At 42.5% G+C, this 25,113-nt stretch overlaps 1 protein-coding gene across 3 annotated transcripts in view; it reads right to left on the reverse strand.

Annotated features, from left to right (window-relative positions):
- The window catches only part of lingo1a (leucine rich repeat and Ig domain containing 1a), a 121,452-nt gene that overhangs the window by 11,804 nt on the left and 84,535 nt on the right, over nt 1–25,113 (reverse strand). The window contains exon 1 of one of the 3 annotated variants that reach the window (XM_047596989.1): nt 12,893–13,560. The exons of the other annotated variants lie outside the window; for them this stretch is intronic. The gene's annotated coding sequence lies outside the window, so the exon portion shown is untranslated. Of the gene's footprint in view, nt 1–12,892; nt 13,561–25,113 lie in introns of those variants that run through there. 3 annotated transcript variants of the gene reach the window in all.

Here is a 25,113-nt window from a genome sequence, read left to right on the forward strand (position 1 = left end):
TCAGCCACTTGGAAGCGTGATGGGCACAGTGTGGGGAGAGGCTCAGAGTCGTATTGACTTTAATTGTGACTGGCATCTAAAGGCTTTCCTCCCAGTGTGGCGAAGAAAATGTCCCCTTCGCTTAGGCGAGCCTACAGCTCACAGTGATGCCTTTTAAAAGGAAATGAGCTGTAATTAGCTGATAGAGGGTTGACCCTGATGCAGAAAACGCCACAGTAATGCACTGGGATCACACAATTTAGAATACTGCTGTTGCGCACTGAAGCAAAGGGAAGCTCCAACAATGCAGGGGTTGTGGGTAACAGCCCTGTATTTTTACTACAAGTAATTACAAAGGAATGATTTTCAGACTGAAAAGTTCTTTGCCAGCCATCCACTCTAGTCTTGATGGCTGAATAGAAGATAGGAAAGACAGAATGAAAAACCAGCTGTCGAGAAATCCAACGAACAGATTCCTTCCATTGTTGGCAAGATGTTAAGTATTCATCAGTCTTTTTTATTATTCGAGAAGCTGTGGTGCATAATCAGTGGCTCACCAGGAACCTGGTCTTTGTGATGTTCAACCTTCAGCATCTTGTATTAAAGGCTGCAAGATGCTGAAGGAAGGAAAAACACAGTATTTAGTTCAGTTTAGCTGAAAAACACCAAACTGCTCCGCAGACATGCCAAAGACATGTTTAACATGACATTACTGCTGTGGTCCATCTCTAAAATACATGCATGGATGCATACAGTACGGCAGTCACATTTCTTGGTATTTGCAGTCCCTGTTAGGGTTTAGTGTAGCGACGGTTTAAAATATGCCAGTTCGTAAAGCACCGATTGCAGCTTGCAGATTTCTCGAGAACTGCTCCTAAACAGCCATAAAAAAAAAGAAAGCAGTCAGTGAACTAAGGCGGAGAATGTACAATGGGCTGTCAAATGGAAATTATATTATAGTACTATATAATAGTCTGAATTTTAGTGATCAAAAACTGTTGTATAAGTTCTGATGACCAAGGCGGACTGAGATAAAAAGCAAATTTACGACAACAAAAAGAACACCTCACAGCTCGTTTACATGACTTCGAAGCTGTGCTCCAATGGCAACTTCATGCCGAGCGTGAAGTAGATCAGATGAATGGCTGTCGAGAAATGCAACGAACAGACACACGGGCAGATTCCTTCCACTGTGAGATGTTAAGTATTCTTCCATCTGTTTTATTATTTGAGAAGCTGTGGTGCATAATCAATGGCTCACTAGGCCCCTGGTACTTGTGTTGTTTAACCTCCAGTATCATGGAGTAAAGGGTTTCAGTTTCTCAGCCCATCAGCCCATCATTTATCCAACTCAATTCTGACAAAGTAAAAACAAAAACGATTGTTCAAAATGCCATAACCGGTCTCGACACTAGCACCTAACGTGTCCACACAATTTTCTTTGTCTTGATGTTCTTCATCACGCTGAAGCTGTCATTTTCCATTTTAATTTTCCTTTACAAATAGACGAGTACATACTTCATATCGGTTGCAAGGACATCTAATAATGCACTCCTCGACCACAACAGCCACTTCTGTTCAAGCAAGGAATCCGGCAGCACTGAACAAATTAAAACAAGAATCGTGACTTCCGCCTCCCAAGGCTTTCCTCCCACTTCTATATGTACCATTTCACATCTCGCCACTCTGTTCAACAAGACCCGAGGAGAAAAATTAAATAATAGAACAACCTCCACCTGAGGTCGACGTTCTTGTTTCTTTAAATGGCATAGTTCTTTCAGATACTTGTTTTTATGGGGCGTGCATGGAGGTGAACTCAATTCAGAGACGGACAGGAAGGACAGTATTTCATGAATTCACAATGCAGTGGAAACACACCTTCAGCAAGGTGTCAAAGACACAAGAAACAGTGTGAAACATTACCTTAAAAGCAAAAACAACAGAAACGTCTGATTTTATTATTTTTTTTGGGTTGTTTTTTTTTTTTTTTTTTTTTTTTACCCGCCACATGGTTCCTGATTTATAACTCTCAAACGTGCACTCTTGAATAAACTGCCTGCGCAAAGTCACTTCGGTTTTCTCATTTAGGATTTATCTCTTCCCACGCGAGGGCTCAGACAAAAACACTGTCTCATGAGTGCTTTATCGAAAACCAGAGGTGCATTATGAGAACTGCACGAGTCAGCCAAAGCTCTTCTCTGGCAGATTGTGTTTATGCACCGCAGCAAAACAAAAGGTGTTTTTTTTCACCCCCCTTTTTCTTCTTCTCCTTCAGCCCAGCAACAATTAGTGACAGGTCTGCTGTGTATCGCTGAGGTCCTCTCGTTCACCATTTATTTATTTCATGGTCGGGGTATTCTGGCTGTTGTTTTAATGAGTGTTGAGCCAGACGTTCATCGGCACACTTTCAGCCTTAGAATATAATGAGAGTGGACCCAGAACAACAAGCATTTGAAATTCATAGTGCTGTTCGTGCGCCAGCAAACAGTGACTCAGGGTCCCTGCTAAAACTAAAATGAATCACCTGATTGTCGATGCAAACGAAATGGCGTCTGTTGAGGCAGGCGAGCTGATTGTAAATGAATCGTCCAAAGGCTACGGTCTGGAAAGCCATTGATTCATAAAGCTTTCTGCTGATAACACAGACGGGACAATTGAGACGCAGTGGTGAACGCGCTTTACGCTGTCTGTTTATAGTGGGATTTGTTAGGCGGTGTAGCCGGTGTACGCTCTCCTGCCAGACATGCACACAAGGCTCGAATCAATCAAAAATTAAACCAATCCAGGTAGGGTTGAGGATGCGGTACTGAGATGTTTGCTCAAACTGAGTGGTAGTATTTTCCAAAACCTGCACCGCAGCTCATCAATAAATCCCTTCGTTCTCGCCTTCGGCATCCAATATTTATATGATAACACAACATGTCAGTGCTTTTTTTTTTTTCTCCACAATCCACAGTGAATCGAGCAGACTCGGCCGGCCCCGCTGTGACTTCGGCGCAGAGATAGGGGAGCTTAATCCATGTCCTCTGAGAGATCGCCCAGAAAGATGAAGCCTTAATTAGCCAGATAAAACCCCACATAATGACGCTATTGATATAGACTGGGAAATGAAGTCTAAGGAGAACAAAAACACAACAACGGAAGAAAAAAATCCACAAAGACTTTCGTATGTGAGATGGCTGAGATGGGGCTTTGGGGGGACGGTTTGTGGAGTGAATGCCGTGGATGGTAGGAAGTGGGCCCGTCCACTCTCACTCTCATCTCTCTAAGCAATCCACCTGCTACAAATTCTCTCATAAGAAGCTTAGAGAAAAATGCTGACCTTCATATAATCAAAGATTATATGGGAGAAAACAACAACAGTTTTGGAGTACTTAAGCAATAGCGCTCCTGGGAGGTTCAAGCAATTAAAGGCAAAATTACTTGTCTAAGCTGTCCTGGCATCCTCCCGTTCCCTATCTCTGGTTGCCTGGAGTAGGAGAGCAGGTCATAAAGATAGTGAAAAGCAGGGAATCACATCGCTGTAGCTCTGCTAATCCTGGGCGTACTAGAGGGAGCGAGATCGCAGTTTTAGAAAGACAATCTAGGCATTTCACATGCTACACATGGATCAATGACAAGGTGACCCTGCATAGTAATACCAGATGGCTCTGGTTTGGTGGAGACACCGCAAATCCCTTGTCAACGCTTGTGCCCCACTCAGAAGAAGTTACAGAAAAACACATTCGAACTTTATCCCTCTCAGCTTCGAATCCTTCCAGAAATTCTGCTAAAGACAGATTTTAAAGGGCACAAGGCCAAAGGAAATGTGTGTGGACTAATACATCTTAACATCAAGAAAAAAAAAGGAAAGAAAAAACTCATTAGATTCAACTCATATCAAAGCCCATCCTGCTTCAAATGTGCAGAGCCAGGACGTGAGATCCGCTCTGCCACTCAGGCCTTAATTAATGAGAACGACTGCCTTTTTTCCTCTGTTTCCTCTGCAAAGAGCAGCGCCTTTTGTCCAAGCGTGCTGACTGGCAGATGATATGCTTGTGGACACACATTTTAGAATTTCATCTTTGTAGTGTTGTCATGTTATCTTCGTCGGCATGTAACTTGTCACATTCAGAACACGTGTAAAGCAGCAGCAGCGGCGACGGCAAAGATGAAGATAACCACGGCGAAAAATCTTTTCGAGCCTTAAAACTTTTACTTGTGCTGTCTGGATCATTAAACACGTTCTAACACCTATCTGACTCCCCATAAGTGGTATCTGATGGGGTTAGCCCCCATTCCTGTTGTACTTTTTGCCCATTTGGTAATGCGGGGGCTTTTATGTATTCCATGTGGAGCTTTCTGGACATTTTCTCTTTCCGGACTGAAGTTGTAGATACAATATCTACCTTGACAACAATTGATTTCCCAGTGGATCCTGCTCTACACCTTTTCCTTGATGACTCAAAGTTTCCTATCACAGAAAAAACACGTAAACTGTGGTTAGCAGGTATCGCTGCCGCCAAGAGATGACTTCCAGAGATGGCTTCCACCTCATGTTGGTCAGGGGCTGGGTGGGATGGAATAGATGGAATTAAAAAAAAACAAAAAAAAACACGTTCTTATTTATAGAGCCGACCTAGGTATGAGGGAACAGGAATTGTGGATCGACAAACAAGCGTCAAACCTGTTAGCTATGAGGCTATATTTGAAGCCTCGTTCAGAATTAAGAACTGAAATAATTAATAATTATGACTAATTATTATTAATTATTTTTCTCATTAACAACTAAAAATATCAATCTATGGATACATTTTCTTTTTGACTCGAACTATTTTTTTTTTTTTTTTTGTGATTTGGTTTTAAGACCGTTGTTCTGGAGGAGATCTGGAGAGAGCCACAGCCCCTTTGTCTATGTTTAATACACTACACAATTTATAAATAAATAAAAATGTATGGGTTAATTAATAATGAAATTGTTGGTTCTAGTCGTATTCTTATTACTGTTATTATCATTTTTAACAGTCAACTAACTGAAAATGATGACAGTGTGAGTGACGGCGTTGTGTACGTGATAAAGATTACAGGGCTGTTATCCGTTCTCAGCCCGGCGTTTGAGGCTGATGTGAGCAGCTGTAGTAAACGGACAAAACACTGCATATTTTTCTTATCGTTGTTTTACTCATTATTGCCAACATGGCAGAAGCAAGCGCAGGGAAATGCAAAAGAGAAAGCTGCATAATTTATTTGACATTTGCATATCTACCACAGGTTCAGGAGCAGGGTGAGGAGGGGCCGTGTTATGGACGGAGATTAACCCCAGAGGTTACTTTTTGGGGTAAGAAACCTGCTTCAACAGACGCAACACATTACTTAATATCTTAAGCATGAACTGGATGTATATTGAGAGGTATACATGTTCTGTTGTGCATTCTGTTGTTTTTCGTCTGACTCATTCTGCCACCATAATAACTTTTTTTTCACACATTTTCACCTCTGAGTGCTCCCTCGGTAAATCAGTTATGAGATGGAGGGGTTAAACTGCCTGTACCATCCTCTTGCCCTACATCAGCGCTCCTCACACCTGATCTCTCTCGCCTCCCGATTCCCACAGGTTCCCAAACTACTTTGCACTTCTGTGGCAGCGAGTCGCACGCCGCCATCCAACAGGGTCAAATGCCATTTCATTTTCTCGTCTTTGATCGCTGTCCGGCTCTTTCATCAGCCTCACCCTCCCCTCCTGCCCACATGCTACTGCCACCATTTTGCTGGCTGAACTGCCATCACTCGTCCTCCTGTGACTTACAGAATGTGACTGGAAGTGGCTAAAGTTAAAATACAGCTGTCCGCAGGTAACGCGTTAGCTGTCATTCAGCTCCGGCTTGGCAAACTGGAAGCTGTATGTATGCTTTGCTTTTTAAACAGGATGAAATATATCAACCACGTCCACCACAGTGTGCAGTTGGGTGTCACATAGGTAAAGGTCAAACCTTCATATTAGTAATCTGCTTCTCTGCTTCGAGTCTATGTATTAAGTTCTCTGTGACTAAATACCTCCATCTTCCCACCATATATTCATGTACTGTGCAGCTCAGCTGAGAAAGGAGAAGCATAGTTTACATGAAATCTACTGGTAAATGCACCTCACCCTGACATTTGATGTAGACAGAATGCAATTATTGCTATTATTGTGGCTGTTATATTGTTCTGACCATAAAACTTATAACTGTGCTGTGTACCTTCTAGATATGACACACCGATCAGCCACAACATTAAAACTACTGACAGGAGAAGTAAAATACATTGACCTTCTTATGACAGTGTTCTGCTGGGGAACATTTGGACTTCGCATTCATGTGGATGTTGCTTAGATATATACCACCCACCTAGACCAGACCAGACACCCCCACCCCATAGAAATGACACCCTTTGATGGCAACAGCCATCCGCAGCAGACTGACACAAACAAAAAAACGGTTTGGGAACAACTCAAAAAATATGAAAATCAGCACAAGGTGTTGACCTGGCCTCCAAATTCACTAGATCCCAAACTGATCAAGTATCTGTGGGATGATCCACAGACGCTCCTCCCCTCAACCCATAGGACCCAAAGACCCCCACTAACAACATTCTGATGTCAGACACACAGGACACCCTCAGAAGACCCATGTCCATTCTCTGACAAGTCACTCCTGTTTTGGAGGCTCAAGGGAGACCTACATCATATTAGGAAGGTGGTCATAATGTTATGCCTGATAGATGTACTGTGCCCTACAAGTAAAGGATTGTGAGAAAAAAAAACAAAAAAAAACAAAACAAATCGGCACAAATCTCCAGATAATGAATACGCTAAACATTTGAACAGTTATGTTTTATTTAAAGAATTAACTCCAATGAAAAATAATGTATTAATGTTTAAACATGTTAAATCATTCAGCGTGATGCAGGCATGGTGAAGTGTTTTGATGAAAGTGCATTCATGTATACAGCATATGCTGTGCGCTGGATGTGGATTCAGAGAGTCTAAAGACGGGCTTCCTCTTCTTTCTTGTTTCTACATCATTATGAATTAAATCCTTTTGCTTTGTTCGCTGCTGGTCAGACTAAATAAGCAGTTTTGACGGATTACTTTGGCTCTGGAAACTCGTGACTTGGGATTTGTCATTATTTTTGAAAACCTCGTGGAGCACATGATGACATTCGGAAGGAAAAAGAAAACACAATTAAAACAATTATTAGTTGCAGCCTGGATTGCTTCTGGGTTTCTCACAGTTTGTGGTATTCATACTTTTTTGGCATGATTTAGAACGAAACTGGAACACACTGCGACCAAACAACGGCTCCTCTATGAAAAATAGACAGGATACGGTGTTTAAATGCCAGACAAAAGACAAATCCCAGGTGACACAATCAGGTGTTTCATATTCAAGATACAGGCTCATTCCGAAATATGTCAACAGAGTAAGTCGCTTAAATTTACGTGTCAAATATTTGATTATCCTGATCATGATGTGACTGCTGATGCGGATGCGGCGACGCAGTAAGCTTTTCTACAAGATGAGAGATAGCCGTTGGTGAGATTATTGCTGCTTTTCTGTGTCTAGCAAACTAACATCTCTCCAAGCCACCCAGTCTGGTCGATAACCTGAAATCTGAACTCTTGTTTCCTCCCTGCACTTTCGCTCTCCTCCATCAACAGTATTAGCAGTTCTTTGTTACAATGTTCCGCCGTTCCTTTCTCTCTCTCTCGCTCTCTCTCTATCTCTCTCTGTGACTTGACAGCGAGTGGGTGAATGAAAGCCAAAGGGAGGGGGGGTGAGAAAGAGAGACAGAGCAGACAGGCAGAGAGAGCTTTCAGGGAAGTTAACCCGAGAGAGCAAGATGGAGGAAGAACACCAAAGAGATGGAGAAAGTGAGCTTTTAGGGAACTAAAAGCCTGTGCCCCTTTATACCTCAAAGCAAGGCCTCTGTTGGACTCACTTGGACCGCATTATGAATGGGAACAGGCTGTCAATGGATGAAAAGCAACTTCACTGGTCCGACCAAAAACATTCATTATTACACAGGATAAGATGTTACAGTCCCTTGTAAGGGGATAATGGGCTCGAAGCACATTAAAATATCGAACTATCTGAGCATACTTTTATCCAAATATCATGAAGGACAGCCTTTCTTTAATTTGGAAGCATTTGCACAGCGGCGGCCATGTTCTTAATGAATTCAAATGGAGCTGGTGGTTTTTAATGGAGCTTTATGATGCCATGAAACAGCAACAGGAAAAAAAAAAAGAAAGAAGAAGAAGAAGTTCAGGATGGTCTGTACTGCACACTGCTTAGACGAACTCTAAGCTGACACATATCAGAAGCGCACGGCAAAATACATTTTAAAAGCTATTAGAAGCATTTTGAAATGAGAGGACACCTGTGGCAGGTTGGGTGTATATGACAACTCAACACTTTTAAGTAGATCCTCAGTCAGCCTATATAACCTGGATGGAGAGTGGAGAGTACTACTACGACACCTGAACGCTGAACTCTCTAAACTCTGAATCTCAACGGGGTATTTCAGCAGCCACTACATCGGCAAAGGTGGGGCACGAACACAAATCTTGTTCCCACTTGTGTAAAATATCACATGCTCCATTCGAGTGCTCCTGTGTAAGTGGAGCTGCCGCAGTCCTGCAATTGTGCTTCCAGTCGCCCCTGAATGGCACCGCTTGAATAGATGCCTGCAGTAGAACAGATGCTACGTATTGTAATTTTGCCGCACAATACTAATCATCACCACTGCAAAACAATTTATTCAGGCTTTGGTTATGAATGCATGCACATATATCAAACGGGACAATAATATTCAGTGTCTACAGCTGGGAAGGAGGGGAAAGCGCTGTAAATAATAATGGATATGAAATTGACACCACAGAGAAGGACATCATGTGTAGGGCCATCGCTTGTCATGCCTCTGTTGTGTCCGGCATATCTAGTCTCATAAAGTACTCACAGCGCAGCCATATACTGCACACATGAACATGTAAATGAATGAGATGATAGCATTTGCTTTGGCATGATGACACTAATCTGAGTGGGGTGTTTTTCAGCTCCAGCCTCCGATCCAGAGCCGCCAATCTGAGCCATAACAACCCACTAGCAGCAACAGTCATGCGATCATCTTAAAGATGGGTGTTTAAGTCTTCCTGGCAACAAAGGTGCCAACATAGGCACTCATTAGTCCCTGTGCACTGAATACAAATGTCCTCTCTGGAGGGTTACTGCCTCAGTAAGGACAACAGCATCTTCCACACTCTTGACCCATAACCTCATCCACCATCACTGTCTTTTTTAATGATGCATCCTCCGAGGGGCCTCCCAATGCTTTACGGCCTAATGTTATTTCAAGCCCAGCAATAATGGGAGTTTGTTTATGTTGAAGTGCTGGGACGGCAGGGAAACAGAAAGATCATCAAATAACTGAGCATTATTGGAGCGCAGTCTTTATGTGGATGATGCTGTGTTTGGGCTACATGTAGACCGTAGCTGCTGCTATCTGACGACATGTGGCAATTCTTTGCTTTTCTTCACACACGCGTAAAAGCCGAAGCGTCTGTCTCAAGGGGTTGCTGTATGCTATCCTGAGCGGCGTTCTTGACGTGATAAATGGAAATTTGGTGTACGTTGAGGATCAGGGTGCACAATAATTATTTTAATGTGCCCGACATCATGGGATTAGCGAATCATGATTACAAATTTGATTCTGTAAGTGACACAGTGAAAGCCACTATCATGCTGATAAAGGTGAAGTGGAGGGCACAGCATGGGTTGCACACCCTCATGTTTGTTTACACGATGCAGCATTTTCAATAGGAACCGTAGGAATCCAGGACAAAATAAACCTATACGAAAAGAGCTTTGTTGAGGCTTTTCACCTTAAAATATGGATTTCTTGGTTTTAGTAAAACAGCAGCAGTTGCATTGTTGCAAAATTTTGCTGAAAACAGTGCCGTGCATTAGAGTACATCTGCGTATACACACATACCATGGATGACAAGCAAGTGCCACATAACAAGGTCCAATCATGTGGTGTTTTCATAAGTGGCATTCATTTTGGGCAGGTTAGTCTCAGGGGAAACACAGCAAATAAACAGCTGCCCATACTGCAGAGGAGATGCAAAATGCGCCTCTGCATGGACCCTCTCTGAGACACATTTCCAACCCTTACTGTATCAGGAACAGCACTGTCGAAACTACAAATGAAAGACCAAAAAACGCTGATGGCTTTTTGTCAACACTCGCAGCTGCTCCTCATCCTTATCTATTTCAAAAGACATCCACCAAGGACAACAGTGGCTTGTGAACAAGATCCACCCTCCCCCTTCCATCAAACAGCTACTATGATCCCACCACAGACCTTTTATAAACATGCCACCCAGCCCCGGGCATCACTGTGTGAAGACAGTGGCATCAAGTGGAATGGCAGCCGGCACTTATAAAAACAACATAATTGCTGTCCCGTGTGAAAACTCCCCGCACCGTGTCATCCTAACATTATGTAGGCATCATGGCCTCACAACTGGGAGCTAATAAACACCTTGTCAGTACGCTAGGTGTCAGCTTTACACCCAGGATAAGTGTCTCTAGGAGACATGCTTACACGTCATAAGACAGCATTAGCACGCTCACTAGCACTATTGATCATTTAGTGTGCTGTGAGAAGACAGGCCTGTGATCAGTCATCATGCGCTAACATCACGGTCCACGCCACCGCCACCCACTCCGTCTCGACTGCTCCTTGGCCCCGGTCGGCTGTCAAATCTTTGGATGAAGCTGATTTCATCCATGAATGATTAATGCCGCGCGCTCTTAATCTGACCTTACCGGGTGGCTTTTCCATTCTCTATCTACGTGCGATTGAATTACAGGTACACTAAGGTATAACCATACCTCACTGAAATGTAACGCTGTTATGAAGAGTGTGATGTTCCTGTGATATGTGATCCTCTGTATTATACTGGCCACTATGCAGAGGTTTAGCTTATTGCAAACATTGATCAACGTGTTGTAATTCAATAAAGTGTATCAACAGCGGCATGATAATGTAGGGGAGGAGGAAGACGGGCATTTGCTACATGCGTCCTGTACACAGGCTAGTGCGGGCCAAAGAGGTGAATCCTATTGACGGCTGTATAGCCAAGGTCAGTGGCCGCACATTTGTTTAATGAAGGCAGCTGGGGCGTCTGGACAAAGCGGATCTGACACCTCAGGAGCCTCTTAACTGCTCCAAAGCAGCCATGATTGAGTGAGCAGCAGAATCTCAACCCATAGAAGTAAACATTCTAACCTGACAAATTTTAACCATCATACATAGTGTGATGGTTAAAAAGGGGCCATTCTAAAGACACTAATGAGTCCCTCAACATAAACAGGGACAGAACATGGCACTCTGGGGTACGCTACCATGCACCTACAGTATGAAGCCTCTGCTGCCACACCCTTGCCCGTGTCTCTGTGTGATATCTCAAAGTGTATCAGCTATCTATCATCTCGGAAGGTGCGCCCAGATAACAGGAGAGAGGCTGCTACTACCGCTGCTGCTGCTGCCACTCCAGCGACAGGAGGCTGCTCCTGTTCTATCTGGCTGTCCGCTCCCTCCGGCTATTTATAACCAACAGAGCTATAGCACTTTATGAATGCCCGCAGGCACAGCATCACACAATCTTCTGATACTCTGCCGCAACACCTTTTGTGTGTGTGTGTGTGTGAGCGTGTTCGGGCATTATACCGCATACATTATACATCTATAATATTATACACGTTATAAGAGACAGTGCTGTACAATAAAAGGGGGGTAGCAATTCGGGGGCCCACTGTCACATATCCCCCCCTGCAAAGGCTGCCATGAATAACAAACAACAGACGGAGTGTGGCACCACAAGCGCCAAGTTTCATCTTGCGTCTTGTGTCGCCGCAGTTGAGGCTATATATAGATCCCATGACTGTTGTCTGGTTCAAAACAACGAGTCCCAAGTCGTGTGTGTGTGAGGACGAAAAAAAAGAACAGAAAAGAAAACTGCATTTCTACATTGGTGCAGAAGCCCGCTTGCCTCCACGCACTGCCCATTTAACAGATAGCCATCTTTGCAGATGAATAAAATGGCAAACGAGGAGGATCACGACAGCCGCACACTTCCACGCTATGAGAAATGTTATCTCAGCAAGCCTACGTGGCCAAATAAAGGCTAGATTAAGATAACATTTTGCAATTCACTCCCCTCCCCACACACACACACGCACATACACACTCCATATTCTGCCTCGCTGTCTCTCTCTCTCTCACACACACACACGCATACACACACATACATTCGCGGGACAATTAAATTTGATTAATGCTTTAAGCCTTCGTCGTCCCAGACGTGCACACGTACGCGCTGAAATGACCAGGAAGGCAGATTAAACTGTCAAAATGTGAACAGATAACAGATTTATAAATGAATTCGGTATCTGTGTGGATTAGATGTATTTATACCTGCAGAGGACGCGCCTAACCACACTCCAGTCCCCGTTTGCTTTTCTGTCCTGCCAACCGATCCTGCCCTAACCAAGTCGGACTTGCAGGATTTTCATTTTTTATTTGATTTCTTTTGAGACATCGGGATGATCTGGAATGAGTTTCGAGGAGGCATCTTAAACGGCCAGGGGCAGATTAGAATTCACGTCTTTGATAGATGCTGTCTCCAAAGTAGCCCAGAAAAGCAGGCTTCAGCTGCATCCTGGATATCCACCTCCCTTAAAAAAAAATCTTGGCCTCAACCCACATTAAACCGCACTGACATATGCTGAACACTGACACGTATCTACATAAAAAAAAAAAAAAAAAAACGAAACATACGAAACAGCTATTTTTTCTTCTTTTTTGGCTTTCTTGGCCAGACACTCACCTGCTGTAGCCTTCACTGCTTCCGAGCATCCTTTCGCATTTCTCCCCGACGGCAACTCCCAGACACCAACACTCAAATTGAGACGCACTATCTCAAGTCCATCGCTTTGAAAGGCAGCTTTGTATTAAAGAACCAACGCACAACAGCAACAAAAAGCATCAAAAAGCAAAACAAAAACAAACAAAAATTCAAATCGGGAACAGACGCAAGCCAGCCGTTTCTTAAAGGTCTCCAACCGGTTCTCCCCACGACGGCAGCACCGCGGTTCTGAGGTGACAGCAGTAGTTAAAGCAGGCAACCCACTCGAGCGCGCACATACGTGCGGCGCGATCCTTCCTCCGTAATGGGACTCCTTGTGCGCCCGAACTCGTTCGAGGATGAGTGCAAGGGGAATAAAGAAGGAATGCAAATGGCAGGTAGAGAGAGAGAGAACACACTCCCACGCACCGCTCCCGATTCAAGCGCACGGCTCCTCGATGCAGTCTCTCCACAGCCTCGCACTCCTCAGCGCTGTGTGACTGGCTGTCGTCAGTGGCACGGGCAATCCGCTTGCTAGAGGGAGGGACGGAGATGATCGGCGGAACGCACTCTGCCCGGTGCCCTACTCAAGTGTGTGTGTGTGTGTGTGTGTGTGAGCGCGCGCGGTCTGTTCATTTGCTGCTTTGTTTATTTAGACCACGAGCGTCTCCTTAACCTGTCCAGATTCGTCTGGCCAGGTTTCAGCCTCCCGTCCTGGAGCGCACAGAGATGTTGACGCGCACGCATGCGCGCGCACACGCACGCGGGGCAGATTTTTTTTACATTTTACAGAAAATGCGCTGTGGTGGCAGGCTATAACAATAACAAAAAAGTGCCACGCCATCTCTACATGGTGCAGATGTTTTAACGACAAGCTGCGGCAAATAAATAAAATCACATTTGAGACTGAAGTATAGAGAACTCTATAGATGTAGAGATACAGAGAGAGGGGAGTGGGAGTCCACAAGAAATGAGCAGTTCCTCTTTTGAGGGCCTGATGGCACTGTGGGCTTCAGATACTGCAGCAGACTCACAGCCTCTTCTAGGAGGCTGGCCTTGGAGTGTGTTGTCTAATACATATCTGATCCTTTATCTGTCTCCTGTTGTTTTAAATGAGGTCTGGGGGAACTATCAGTCAGAGACGACAGAGAGAAGGAGAAAGAGCAAATATCATGTAGTAAACTGTTATCTTGTTTAATCCACTGCTCATAATTTCTTTGATGTGACCTGAGGATGGTTGTTCTTTGATTATTTAATACTGGGAATTTAGCATCACCTTATTTCCTTAAACATTCTGAGCTCAAATTGTGCTCAAGTAAACACGTTTTAAATGCGTTTAAAAGTGTGGTGTATTTTAGTGGCTAAATGATGGTACTTCTTTGTAATCACTGCCCAAGATGTACATTGATTAGCGAAGGTTTGTGGGAGGACAGCTAATTCAGTGGATTCCTTGCAGATATCTGCTAACACCAGCTTCTGCTCAACCGTGAGAGGTTCCAGTTCTGAGTCATTAGTTTGCTGCTTGTAGTGGCCAGTGTTAGAGCATAATCTCTGTAGTGGAAAGATAAATAAGTAACTGAAAAATCACTACTTTTTACATTTGATTCTTTTATAAATTTGTCAAAACATCAAGAAAACAATGATCTAACAGGTAGCAAATGCTTTTTATACAATAGAAAAACACCAGTGATCCGACTGTATGGTAACGGGCCGTTTGTTTATATAACGCCTTGGTTCTCAAAGCGATTTACAGTCACAATGATGCATCTACCCATTTGTTCACACAAACACACACCAGCATCAAGTACTTGGGGTATTTGGGGTCTTGCTCAAGGACACATCAGCGTGTGGTCCATGTTCCCAGGAACCGATACATAAGCACCTGTCTGTCAAGTCCAATTGTCTGCTTTTATGCTTGATTTTGTTTATATATAAATCACATTTTTGTGACGGAGACCGCAATAATAGGGAATGAAATGCAGTTCCTCGTTCATTTCTCTCAGTGGCTGGATGAGCACAGAAGATTCACCCTCCTCCTTCAGTGTTTGTACACAAAATCTACTTAAATGTCTTTTCTACTTCCTGCGTTGCAGTGATTTCTTTAAAAGTAACTGTTTTAACATTTAACTCCTCCAACTCCAACGTGTTCCATCAATTCCAGGCACTATCATTTTTACTATGGGACTAAACCACAGTGGAAGAGGAATCACACTGTCTGCTAGTGTTTTGATGACATGACCACAGAATGATGCAGGCATACCTGTGCAAAGCTCACAATGGCATTGGCCAGTTGTGTAGGCGCCTGGGTAGAGGTAGGTAGAGGTAGATATAATGCGGATGTATAAACCAATTTTTTAATTTGTCAAGGACTAATTAACCTGTAATTACTGTGATTAATGGAAAATTAGGGTAAGCAAATGCAAAAAGTGGTATCTTTAAATTTAGATCGAGATGTATTTTAGGGTTGAGAGGGTACAAGACACATTACTGCACTGAGATTTTAAAACCCAAATGACATTTCATGTATCTCACGCACCCTACATCATCTGACACATTTTCCACTTGTGTATTTCAGCCAAGTTTTCACTCATAGCCCACAACAGAGGTAATGCTACTAAAATGTTTGTCCAGCAGTGTTAAAAGTGTGTCTCTGTCTTTCCTGCCTTCCTAAAGCCTCTCTGCACAGACCCTTAGAGCAACTTAAAACCACTCAGGCATCACAGCTACATGTGAATGTCATCAGCATCAGTTCACGCATGGCCACGGCACCCTTGCAATGAGTACAGGGTATTTTAGAGCTGTTCCCCACTGCCTGGCTGTGAAACCATTCCTTAAGGGAGGGGCCCGGGCCTTTACTTTCCAGATCACTTCACTAGAACTGACCAGATACAAACTCGACAGCTCCTTTTGTCAGCTGACATTATATTTCCCCCTGGACATGACATTAAAGAAGACACAACTGAAATAAGTTTCAAACCATGATGCTTGCCAGTATCTTTCATCCGAACATATGGGCCATTCATCAGCTTCTCTGTAATCCTCTATGAGCAAAACAAATAAACAGCCTATTGTATCGGTCAAATGTGTTTGGAGTGCTGCTAGATTAATGAAAACCAGACACAATGAGATTAAATGAAGAGAAAACTAGCTTTGGCAGGATGCACTTCAGGTTCAAACCCGACTGGGGGGTTTCAGCATATAGTTTGCATGTTCTCCCTTTGTCTGCATGGGTTCTGTCCAGGTACCACCATCCAAAGAAAAGCTTGATGTCCTGTCCAAGGCGTACCCCGCCTCTCGCCTGATGACAGCTGGGATAGGCTCCAGCCCCCCCGCGACCCACTAGAGGACAAGCGGTTATAGAAGAGAATGAGGACGCACTTCATGGGAGGGAAGAGAGAGAATGCTAAGTTCATGGTCCTTTTCCTTTTCCTCTCCATCCTCTCTGCCCTGCTAAGAGCTGCAAACAACAACAGAGGTAACAATGGATACCTAGTGACGCCATGGGCTTTGAAAGCATCCCATCAATAATTAATTTGTTCTGCTGTGTTCCTCAACACTGTCACGCATGCCTGTCCTTAATCTTTTGCTATACTGGACGTGAGGGGATTGTGTTGCGTGGACACTCATGACACTGAAAGATGAATGGGTCCGTGATTAGATGATAACATATATGATAGAGTCATTCTGTTCACTGACAGGGGAGAGGTTTTGCATACTAAACTGCAAGCGTCAGTCCTACTCTGGCATTAATACACTTCCCAGAGTCAGTGTAAGCGAATCGGACTATTGCAAGATTTCTGTATTGGTGTGAGGACGCATTTTCAGGCCAAATTACAGAATGTGCCTGCAAGCCAAAGGAACTTCCACTTCAACTCAATTTGTATTTCCACATTGCCAAATTCAATGGGGTTCAGAATGATTTCACCCCCACAGTAGAAGACAAAAGTAAACTTGAATCTAAATTGTCTTTAACATAAAATGAAAACCTGATTCACCAGTGGCACATTATTTGTTGGTCACTAAGGTATCTTTTGGAATGGAAACATTGCAGACTGAGTCCTACCATGCATTGCAGCTATCAATATTGAATAGATATGTCTGTATGTTGTTATTATTACAGCAGAACTCTTGGTTCCCTTTATGGCATAGTAGTTCATGATACACAGTTTTACTGTCATACAATGACAGACAGAATAGCAAATTAAGTTGTGATCCTGTCATTTTTCTGAGCCGTGCAAGGCCAGTAGACAGAGAAGTTCTCGTATTTGCATTTGCATCATGCTGTGGCAGAAGCCCAATCCCAACACTGTACCGTTTTTCTGTCAGGACATGGGATGAGTAGCTCTGATAATAGGAACATGCACACATATCTCTCTGAAAACAATCACTAAATTCTGCTCCATGTACAGTGGATGTCCTCTAATGAAAAAAAATAAACGACTATAAAATAATAAATTTCATTTTTATTTGCATGTGAAACTAACAGAAACTGAGGTTTAAGCCCCACTTTGCATCCATTAGCATGCTTCTGTGTGGAGCTGCACTCACAGTCAAAGCAGAATTCAGCACCATGGACAGCACCATGGTCAGACAGGCAGAGACAGACTGGTTCACAGTGTGGCTGAGTTAAAAGAGCCGGATACAACCATTGATTGCTCTTAAAGATGGACGAGCCCTCCGTGATGTCACCCACAGGACTCTAAGACACCGGCTTTGAAACTCAGATCAGCCTTACCCTGCCTTAATCACAGCCTGTTGAAAAATGATTGCTGGTGGATAGGCGTTTGACACCTAGGCAGACAGCTAGCAACTTGAGACAGCACCCATCAGCCAAAGTGGTCCCACCTGTAATAATGCATATCTTGATATCTTGAAATGACTGACTTTAAAAAAATATCATCCCTGTAGAGTTGCAAGAGGAAATTAACTATAAAGACCAAAACTATTGTTTGTAACGTGTTGATTTCTGTTGCAGAGTTGGACATTTGGAATGGAAAATACCCTGTGGCCCAAAAAGCGTTTCCCTATATACTAGACCATCTAAACAATGTGCACTATTTTTTGTTGGGAAAACAATTTTCCTGGCTGGGCAAATTATTTATATCTGATGTTATAGCCCACAGTCACGGAAATATCATGTTCTGTTTTTACAGCAAATATCACAAAAGGCTAGACACAGTGGAGTGAAGTTACTCGCCCAATTATTTCCTTTTCTGAATTTATTCCAGTCCACGGCAACGACAGACAGCCTCTCGTGATGCAGCACCTCAGACAGGAGGAAGACATTCTGCTCATGGGTGTGAAAGGGTTATGCTAAACATGGCCTACTTGGTCATGTCAATATTAGACGGGTTTTCCCGGGTTAAAAAAAATATAATAAGAAACCCTGGTGGGTGAATGTCAAAGGTGCAATCAGGCAGCTGGCTCCGCTACAAAAAGTCAATACAGTGTTCATTTTGTACACAGACACCATTTCCGAGTGTATGTTTGCAATATGATATGTATCTCTGTGTTTATGTCTTACTTAATGTATGTCGGAATGTAAACACGGCTACAAACCTTTACCTGCTGGTAGCTGTTAGGTTATAGTATATGTTTCCCTAGGAGATCCAGGAGTGTGGAAATGGCATTTTATATGTATATATATAATTTTTTGTGTGTTAAATTAACACACAGTTAACAGTGTAAACATCCCTCCACGTGGCCACTGCTCGACCAGTCCATCTCTCTGTTCTCAACTCCTTGAGACCTTTTTAGCACTGGCTCCCTTAGAACCTCAGTTTTAACAAAATGCCACCACACGCTTATCCTCCTGACCTTAAAATGGCACATACATAAGCAGCACGGGAACTTATCATATTGCTGAACTCTTGAACTTCCTTGTGAGTTTTCTTTTCCTGCTGTACTTCCACTGCACGAACACGCAAGCGTGCAAGCACATAAAATACTGTAATTTTGGTGCGGCAAATTCATTCCAAATGATCACGGCACGTGCAAACAAGCAAGTACGGGGAGTTAATTGGAACGTGGTTTACAGAGTTTTCACTCTGTACCAGTACCGTCAGAGAGCATTGATATTGTTTTGTCGTGGCACATCGCCTCAGCTTCTTTCTTTGGATTTTAACTTGTGACATTAATGCTGTGATTTATTGTATTCTGAAAGGTAGGAATAGAGATACCATGGACGGAAATATAACTAACCTAATTGCTTACACACAACCTCTTTCTCCTACTTCCGCTGACATAAAATACACCCGTCCAGTGACTCACTCATTGTCAGTCACAGTCGCTCATTTGCCCTGACTTGTATTATTGTGCTGCTATGTGAAATGGCTAGCGCCGTGAAAATGGAAAGCAGCACAGTTGGCGAGATTGGAAAGGAAAAGGACCCTCAATGGGCTTTGAATTGCCAAGGTCCTGAACAAGCATTGTATAATGGGCTCGCAGGCAGCAACCACATGTGCAAGGGGATTTGATTTGGCATTGCTGACATGAGGTTTTACTCTTACAATTGTATGACCTTCCAAAATACCCATTTGGAGTCCAGCAGTCATACACAAGAATAATATCCTCTCATAATGATGATAATAATTTTTTTTTTTTTTTTTTTAGATATGTTTTAGAAAGTGGATGTTTTAGTTTTGCAGCATGACATCCTCAGATATGGAGCTGCCGCAAGTTACCGACAAGTGGTCAGAAGCTGTAATGTTGCAAAGGTGTCAAACGGACGTGATAATGGGAGTCATCAAGATCATGAAAATCTGTTTTGTGGCAGTGCACCAGGGGACGATCTTAGTGATGGCTATAAAGATGAAGTAATATCTTCAGCAAACCACAGAGCATCTAAGTACTCATAATCCTAGATGAAGTAGTTACTCAAGGTCATCACGAGGGAGCATTTCCTATTTTGTATATCCCCGCACAAGTGTGAAAAATCATTAGGTGAGAAAGAATGCTACCTAACTCCTGTGTTGCTCTGGAATCGTTAGCACAACACTACCCCCAAACTATTGTATAACGAAGAATAAGTGCTTCACTAGATTTGCCTTCCAAGTGACATTAATAAAAATCTATCTTCGGTTTGAGAGGGATACGAAGGAGCTTATTCAACCCAATTGCAGCAAATTGAACCCAGCTCTGTCGGTCCAGTGATCATATGAGCAACACTTCGTCTTCAGTGGTTCAGATTTCCCACAAAACAATTGGCACACTGCTGCTCTCTCACTGCTGCTCGAGAAAGGCTGCAAAGAAAAATGATGCTCCCATGCCGTTTGCACACACTGCTTTGGGCAGACTATCATTCCCATTAAACTAATAACAGTTAGCTTCTTATCTCATAATGTCTTGGCAAAGTCACTTCCACCCTTGAACAAAAACACAACGTCTTTGAATACTGGGGCTTAATCTATCTCTGAGGCCCAAATGAGAACACATAATCCTCTGCAATTTGCCTTCTTGTATTATACATTATCACTGATTTTTACTGCATTTTTTGATATACTTTTTTTTTAAACTTTTTTTTTGTGTGGGGGGGACAATGATGTTGTCCTTCAGTTCAGTGAGTAGTTTGTTGCTGAAACAACAAAACTGCTGTGCTTAGTTTCTAATACAGGATGAGTTTCTCACTCTGTCGATTCATTCGAGAAACTTGTGTTCAATTTTTAAGTAGTTAGTAAGTGTTAACTAAGCGTGAGCCACCAGGGATCAGAAAGGCAGGCTCCAGGCAGCCTCTTAAATCTACAAAGCGTAGTAAGGCAGGAAACGGTGACAGTGCACACTATGTGATACCACAGAAATGCATATAGACAGCATTTTAAGTATTTCAGGAACATTTCTGGTGACATGGTAACACATTTTGCATGTTTTACCAAGGCTGGACCAGAGGAGGACAGCAATGACCTATTTCCTGTTGAGTAAACTGGAGAAAAACTTAAATGTGCTTCTAGTCGCTGGAATATATCGACAAGTGCATTTAATTTTTTTCCTGCATGGACTTCACATGTAGTCTTTCATCAACAGCCCTAACAAAGTCCATGTTTTAAGGCTACGCTTATGCAAGGATTACATGTCCATTTCATTACTTTATTACAGTTTATTAATTATCAATGTAACGACTTGACCAAACATTCTAGTTCGTAAGTCAAGTTCAAGTACAGGAGGGAGTGCTTAGTCACTACAGTGATGTTTGTCCATTTACGAGTAGAAGCAGAGAAAGTTCATACATGCCAATTAAAGGAAAATGTCATCTGCACACCAAGATATGTGGTGTTTCGGTCATTTGTTACTTACTTAAGAGATTTAAATGGCAATTTATTCAAATGTTAAGAGAAAAAGTGCAGGTAAATATTCTTACTTAGTTGCAGTTTGACAATGATTTACTATGTGAATATGTATTTTTTCTATTAGGGGTCACAGCCGGGCCTTTCTCCTGGCATTTAAGATTTGGTCAGAAGTTAGCTTTTCCGTGATTTTACTTTTAAAAGTAAAAGACGAACGCCAGAAATAGCGCATGGGTAAAGCCGAGTGAAACTAAACGCAAAGGAGAACAAAGACAAGTTTATCATTCCATATGCTTTCCTCAAACCAATACAGAACAGCGTGCAACGTTCTACAAGTGTGTACATACAAGCGCTTTGAGACAAAAACGTTTTGACTGGTTCTATCTGGAAAACCACAGAACATATGAACCTTTATGATGAAGGTTTTTGCAAACAGCCTAACTATCCTTTAAACGGCTGAAAACTAGAAGGATCTTTTTCATTATTTTGAAATGTCAGAGTTCATAGCAGCTCTTCAATTCTTACAAGCGGTGTCAGCCTTGACAGAATAATTCAGCAACTGCGGTAAAATAGGTCCAATTATAACAAAGATAGCTGACAGCACATGGGGGGGATGCTGTTTGTCTTAGTCCTAACAGTGTTTAAGTGCTCACAGAGTAGAAAGGGCATCCAAACTCTTAGACTGAGTGGCAGAAAATGATGGCAGGTAAAGGGAGTTGAGCAGCGCTGTTATTTTGGTGAGATCACCTTGAAAGTCAGAGGAGCGCAATTTAGAATCAACACTGAAAGCATTATTTACTCATCAAGGTACTGTAACTACCTTGACACATTCATTTTTGACAGGGTTCAAAAAGAAATGTGTTGACTGTTGTTCTCTGCGTTCTCATAAAAACATACTAGTTCTAGTGATACATGAACTCACTGGGCTTTTTTGGTCATGTTTTAAACATAAAGGCCCCTAAACATGTCATTCTCTGACGGCGTTTACGGTGGTCGCTGTGCTTCTTGGATTTTAAATGTGGGGGAGGAGGTGCAAATATGGCAACCGCTTCATTTTACTATGTAGTCTCCAAACTTGACTTTAGTAAAAGCATGTGAACATTACAACACAACATGTGTACTATTATTACTATTATTATTATTGATGCATTAACATGCAATCAGCAGTTAAATGCTGCAGCTAAGATATTATCATATATATTTTATTGTGGGACACTTCCTTCTGTGTGGATTCTTCATCTGAGTCTAAGGGGAGAACTTTTTTTCTTTTCCTACCACATTCAACCACAGCGTTAGGCTGGCCATCAGTGACTGTCACCATGTGTCCTCAAGCCCGTGAACATGGTCCAATCAGCGTAAAGCTGTGATCCATGGAGTACTGCTGGTCTGCCTCTAAGTCTGATTACAAATCATCTAATAAGGCTGATGTATTTCAACTGTAGACAATTTTTTTAGACAGTTTTTCCTCTTTTTAAGTTGCTGTGGTGGCCAGTTTGGTAGCCATCAATATGTTCTGGTGGAAGTCAATGGGTCAGGAATGTTTGAATGCTCTGGTCATGCTGATTATTTTGCTATGTCAGTATACTGTAATGCAATAATTATTTGTACAGCCCTTTTCTAATACACTTTGTCAAGCTGAAATACAGAAACTCAAGACATGACGAAATAGACAAAACGGTAAGGTGATAAATATTAAAGAACACAGAGAAAACACAGACATTGTATAAAACGCTTTCCTTTAAAGTAAGTTGTGTGAGAAGAAGGGAATGAGTCTTCGGGTAAAGAGCCGAGAACTGGTGATGAAGAGGAATTCATTGGTCATACAGATGGTTGAGGAAGTGTATTTGTAATTGTGATAGATGATCATAATGGACATGTTGAGGTGATAGTAGCACTGTTCAATTTTGTATGAATTCCAGCTAAGTTTGTCCAAAGTGTTCTTTAACACCTAGTGAGTAATGTAATTTAAACAGAGAGTTGTAGGATATCATTTATTATAAGCTATAGTAAGCTGGAATGGTTGAATAGTCAATGTTTTAGTTCATAGAACATTATTAACTCCAGTACCACTGCCACTCTTCATTCTGGGTTTGCTGCGCCTAAAATGAAATGTACTGAACCGAATCAGCTGACTGTGAAGAGTCATTTCATTTTTCATTAATACTTAAGTGGTTGCCTTTGAAACAAAGTGTGCTGAACTGTTGAATGGCAAGCAAGTAGTGGTTACTAGTGGTATTGCTGCCTGAGCTCAACAGCAAAGAGCAATTATTCAGTGCAATGTGACAATGTCTGGTTAGGCCATGGTGACTGTATTGTCCCATTGAACACATCAACTTTGCCAGCATCTTCACACTTGGCCTCCCTGAGAAACTTTGGCTGCAGCTTACAATTTTAGTCATAATCTAGCAAGTAGTAGTTAGGAGCAAAACATTAAAATACTCTTTTGAAGCACCTAAATACAGTACTTCAGTGAAATAATTTAATTACTTTGCAGGACTGGGTAGGAGAATTCAGTTTAGCTCAGGTTTCAGGATGTAAAACACATTAATAAATGCAGTTCCACATCTCAAAAGTTTAAGGAATTAAAAGCAAAACAAATTAAAAAGGAATTAAAAACAAAACAAACTTGAGCCTCATATACTGTACGTACATTTAGCACCGCTGCCAATGTCGTTACATCCCAAAAAAACAGCCACTGGGGTTTTCGTTTCACCAACGAGACAAATGTGACAAATGTGTTTCCCTATAGACAAGTATATATTATATTACAAGCAGCAGTTTGGCCTCAGACCCCTGCAGATATTCTGCTCATGGCCTCTGAAACAATGGCTCCGTTTTTATTTATTTTTTTCATCTGCCGGGCACCATCCATTGCCAGGGCTGCTCACCTGTCACCCTGGCGCGCAGACAATGGCTTCCTGACATGAGAGCCCCTTGTAAAAGATGTTGCCACCACTCGGCCTCTGTGCAACGCACACGCGCACATCAGAGTCCCCACAAACAAGTGGACGCGGACAACAGTGCATGACTGCGCGCACACAAATCTAATCTCTCCCTGAATCAAATCCCAGGCCTTTGTTTTCCAGACAGTAAAGGAGGGTGAGGGAAAGGCACTGGAAGTGGTGTACACTGGTAAAGTAATCACTATTTCAAGAGGTTTGGGGGTCACACTCCTCACTAACACCACACTGTCCTGAAGGGTGAAGATATTTCAATCACTTTATAGCCACCACCACGGCTTTAGTAAATTGTTGACAGCCAAATCCGTGTCGATCCGTTGAGTGATTGCATGCTGTGGAAGGTCTAATCTCATTTTCTCTTCAGCCCCAGACTGCCGGTAAATGAACACACACCGAGTTGAGGTCTTCGGTGCACTTTTGCCTTTATGATACAACATTGCATCACACAGCAAATGCATTTTAAGGGAGATATGTGCTGTGAGCAACCATCAGTAACACTTTAAGTGCAGTGCAGGGTATAATGCAGTCCAGAACATGTTGCAGCTGTCCATTGTATTTTTCACATATTTGAAAACTGGCCTCACAGTAGGCAAATGATACAATGGAACCCCTTTACTCCTCACCAAGGCTTCAAATAAAGGCATAGGCGGTGTGCGCTCATGGATTTTGCTGATGTCGAACACATTAAAAATGCTCATAGGAGCCCAGCGCTTCTGGCTCATTCTCCAGTGCAAACTTAATGCTATTCATGCATTTAATGGTGTCACTAAAAGACATGAGTCATGGAAAAATGATGGGCTGCGCTATATGAGCTGCATTGCTTCAAAATGACTATCCCGTGCAAAACTCTATACGCCAAGAAACATGCTAAATATCTATTGTAAAACATGAGTGATTATAGTGGCATCCGCCTCAGACACTCCAGTGTTTATTGTGTCACTTGAACTATATTAAAATAAATAAA

Source organism: Mugil cephalus, chromosome 10 (assembly GCF_022458985.1).
Source record: "Mugil cephalus isolate CIBA_MC_2020 chromosome 10, CIBA_Mcephalus_1.1, whole genome shotgun sequence".
In the NCBI taxonomy this organism is placed as follows: Eukaryota; Metazoa; Chordata; class Actinopteri; order Mugiliformes; family Mugilidae; genus Mugil; species Mugil cephalus.